At 39.1% G+C, this 4,443-nt stretch overlaps 1 long non-coding RNA gene across 1 annotated transcript in view; it reads left to right on the top strand.

Annotated features, from left to right (window-relative positions):
- LOC107561471 (uncharacterized) overlaps positions 1-3,528 on the top strand; it is a 43,739-nt gene extending 40,211 nt beyond the window's left edge. The window contains exon 3 of the long non-coding RNA XR_001605856.1: positions 3,451-3,528. This is a non-coding gene — a long non-coding RNA (uncharacterized lncRNA). The remainder of the gene's footprint in view (positions 1-3,450) is intronic.
- The last annotated feature ends 915 nt before the right edge of the window (positions 3,529-4,443 follow it).

Genomic DNA, 4,443 nt, shown 5'->3' with positions numbered 1-4,443 from the left:
GTTTCATTATTTTTATTCATTTTGGAGAATGTTGAATCTGTGTTTTTTTTTTTTTTTTTGTGAGTGAGATGAATTAATGCATATTCATATTTATTTTAGAACTACAGTAACATCTTCTGATTTCTCTCAACATTGGGACCGGAGAGCTGTCAATAAATTGAAAAAAAGAAGTAACTTGCGTTACTTATTTGAAAAAGTAACTCTGATATTCTCTTGTAAATTAAAAAGTAATGCGTTACTTTACTAGAAGTAATCTGATTACGTAACTTGCGTTACTGGTAATATATTGCCCCCAACACTGCTTATCATTGTGCGGCGAATTCAAACGCTTCTCGCTGGATCTCACAGTGCTGTTCTGTAACAGTGTCGCGAAATCAACTTTGGCTCCCAGGTAAAGCTGTTCTGAGCTCGAACAAGTTTGTTTACGTCGCGATAAACGGCATGGTTTAGTTCCGCTATAGTTTCGTTTGCCGTTTGATGTTTCTCAAATGCAACAGAAATGGCAGCTCTTATGAGATGGATAACGCGGTGGTCTCGCCAGTGCGACCTCTCACAAAAATTAGTCGCACCGGCAGAAAAAATAGTCGCAAAATGCAAAGACTGAAGTTTGTCATCTGCAGAATTTCGTTCTGCATATCAGAAATGATTTCAATTGATGTTTTGGGAAAACGCATTTCACTAGATGTCTGCGCATTTGGTCGCAGTCTGGAGCCCTGCCAATGCAGCACTCGCTGTCATGTTTCTAGAGTGTTTGCCAGCGTGCTGTTTTATTGCCAGTAAAGCCCCGTCCACACATGTGGCAAATTCCAGCAACACTAATGTCATTGATTATTATTTATTAAAAAATTTTTAATGAGAGCTGGCAACTTCTGGCATCACGAGCCACCTCTGGTGACCACATGTGGGCGTGTCCAGCAAATTCGAGAAAAGTTTGAGTAAAGAGCGAAGACTTTGACAGTGGAACTCACACGTCTCCCATCTTGAGTACGAGCAAGCTAGGACAGAGAAGCAAATACTATTTCATTTTTTAACCTTTAATATTTTAGCACTGATGCGTATAGGTGTGGAGATGCTTTTACCAAGCTAACTGTGGCAGCAACGTGTATCATGACATGACTTAACCTTACAATGCAAATGTAGCAGCATCGTCGTGACATTCCACAGCATTAGAGTAAATTCACCGGAGCAAATAATCAATTTCAAGACAATTACTGTCAAATTTTAAATCACCTTCATTGAGCCATGTTCATGTCATTATGTGCAACCTTTGTCTTTTGTGAGGACTATTAATAAGTTTATAGCTTAGTTATTCTGCGTTATTCGTCTCTATCTATATACATGGCTATACTAAAAGAGATGCATGGAAAACAAATGGTTGTCAGTTGTAGTGATTTTAATTCTAATTACTATAAGTGACAGCAATAGTAACGAGTGGTGCTTACAGTACAGAGAGTCACGACAACAAGCAATAAAGATGCTGCATGTATATATACACATCTTAAGGTGTTTTGAGTGGTTGCTGGTGTGGTTGAGAGGTTACGATGTAGTTGCTTAAGTCCAAAGAGCCCAGCTCCAGGTCTCGCTATTTCTGTCTTTTAGCATTTTATTGTCAATAATATTCTCGAATGTTATGAAAGAGTTCGAAAGATTGTGAATTTGTTTTTGTGTGTTATTTAAATCTTCACTTTGCTTTTGGAAATAGATTTGTGCTGTTTATGAGTGGATGATAATTAGGGCTGAACGATTTTGGAAAATAATCTAATTGCGATTTTTTTTTTTTTACCAATATTGCGATTGCGATATAATATGCAATTATTTTTTTAAAGCTCTTTATGTTCTGTATTATTCAACAAAGACAAGCTATAAATCATTGTATAGTATGACCAACACAATATTAGATTAAAGATAAATTTTCTTTTCTGTAGGTCAGGCCTATATGTTACGATGAAATTAGGTGATGCATGAATTGATGTGAATGACATTTTTATTTAACAACTACAATCACAGTACATTGCAAAATACAGTAGAAACCATTATAATCAGTGACGCTGTCTACACTGGATGCGATGCGACGCGACACGACGAAACCCTACATTAAACTGATGCCTTGTTCTATCTATGACGTACTGACACAAAGTTAAAATGATTTGCACCGGTTGTTTTGTCGCATCCAGTGTAGAGCTGTTGCGGCGCGGCGCGACAACTGTAGCGTCCGGTATAGACACGGCGAGTGAAGCCGAGAGCGAGATATGCCTCGTCATATTTTCTGCATTTAGCTTTTAAATGACCAGCACCTGCCTGGGTCTGTGCGACTTCATCTTTGGCTTTTCTCTTTGCTTTCACAAACCGATCCATCTCCCATTCTAAGTTACGTCCTTTGGCTGTTTACTTATTTCTTTTCTTTTTCTGCTGATGGCCCGCGCTCGACTTGAAGCAGCGCTGCTTAGACCGATGGGTGTGTGTCATCAAAGTACTGCGAGAGCTATAAGAGAGCGCGGACGTCTCCTTATGCTTTCTCTCGCTCGCCGTACTTTGATGTCATACACGATCTGATCTTCAAGTCGAACACACCTCTTTACTCTCGCCTGTCACGTGACCGTGTAATCGCAGCCTCTGCGATTGAAAAATCACAATTTTTCATATCGCGATATTATCGCAAATGCAATTAATCGTTCAGCCCTAGATGATATTGCTAAAACTATGAGTGAAATTGGTTGTGCTGTTTCATGATTCAGCTGTGTCAGATTCACACATGATTCCCCGGAGTCATTGATCAGAAAACAGAGTTTAGAGTGCCTCAAAGACAATAACAAATCCATTTTGATGACATTTCTATTGATTCTCAGATCTCGTAGGGAACAGAAACTTCCATATTTGTTCTTGTTTAAAAACAACAACAACAAAAAAAGTAAAACTTTGTATTTGCACCACATTGCCGCCACCCCATGGCTGGAATGTATGTGTGTTTATTCCTGTTTTTCCCCTTCTTTTTTCTTGGAATCAGAGCAATTTCGTCATAGCAGTAAACAATATTTCCATTTTCTGCTGCCGTCAGAAGTGGATGTGTATGTTTTCATCTATTTGCGTGTCAGTTATGTATAGCCATGAGAAAATAAGGGTAATAGAAGCATGTTTGTGCCTGGCTGAATGATGGCCATTTTTACTCTAGATATATTAGCTTGGAATAAAACTGATTCACGTGGAGCACTGTGCTGACGTTAGATGAGGTTAAGATAAGGGCAGAAGGAAGATTAGTCTTCTAGAGCCCTCACAGGTTGAGCCATTCAAATCACTACAGTTTATCTTTATTCAGTGTAGTGTTGTCTTTCATCCAAGCAGTTCATCTTTGTACATTTTTATGAAATAAGGGAATGTGTTGAGCTAAGATTTGGAGTTGAAGTGGTCTGAATAGACTGGTTCCTCTAACAGCACCTTTCTTGCTTTCTTCAGGTAATCTTGGTGCAGGTAAACCCAGGAGAGGCCTTCACGATCCAGCGAGATGATGGTCAGTTTCAGTGTATCACAGGTAAGCTTTTCTTAAGTTTCTCTTGTGTTAAGAAGGATTTCTGTGTAATTTAACCCATAATTACATTAGTCTACGAACAAGTGGCATTTCATTTAGCCAAATCACGAGTTCAGATGATTGTAATTACCACTCTGAGACTTACCCCGTAATTAACTGCAGTTAAAGTGCTGATTAATACCTGTAAATTATTTTAATTGATTAGAGAGATTTGAGTCTCCTTGTTCCCTGATACTTGAAGGTACCATTTTTTTCTTTTTAAACGGTCGTAAATAACATCCCAGTTTCCTTAAATGCCTCCTCTAAAGTGTGAACTATGGTGTAATTTTCCTCTTTAATCTAGAGTTTAGATTTACATGGAATACAACTGGAATTTTCTATTTTGGTAGAGTAAAACCGGGTATTCCCTTGTAAAAATACTTTATAAGGTCCCAGTTTATGAGCCTGATAGTGATTTGGAGCATCTAGAAGTCCTTAATTTTCAAAACAAAAGTACTTTATTCAGGAAACTTGTTGCAGCATCCCTGGTTGGGTCAATGTCCTGAATGTAAAATGAATATTTTAATGAACTACTGTGGAATCCCTCCACTGAACTCACTTTCCACACGACTACATCATGACTCCTAGCAGATCCCCTGGTCTGAATCAACACATCATCGTTCACTAAAGAGAGCCATCCAGTGTTGGGTCTAATTGCCGTATGTGTTGGAAGCTCAGTCACAACAGTCAGCTAGTGTTTGGTGGGTCTCGGCAGGGTTGCAATGAGATGTCTTACACCCCCTCAGCTTGCGAAGAGCGTTTTTTGTCTGCAGCCATTGTGTGGGACGGTGCAAACACGCTACGAACTGCCAACCTCCCTGATTGGCAGTTGCTGCAATAGGAGGAAGTGGAGTGTGACTGTAATTGAAAGATTACTGTGC

The sequence above is a fragment of the Sinocyclocheilus grahami genome, unplaced genomic scaffold (genome assembly GCF_001515645.1).
Source record: "Sinocyclocheilus grahami isolate Dianchi unplaced genomic scaffold, SAMN03320097.WGS_v1.1 scaffold774.1, whole genome shotgun sequence".
NCBI classification, from domain to species: Eukaryota; Metazoa; Chordata; class Actinopteri; order Cypriniformes; family Cyprinidae; genus Sinocyclocheilus; species Sinocyclocheilus grahami.
This window is presented reverse-complemented; position numbering and strand designations above follow the sequence as displayed.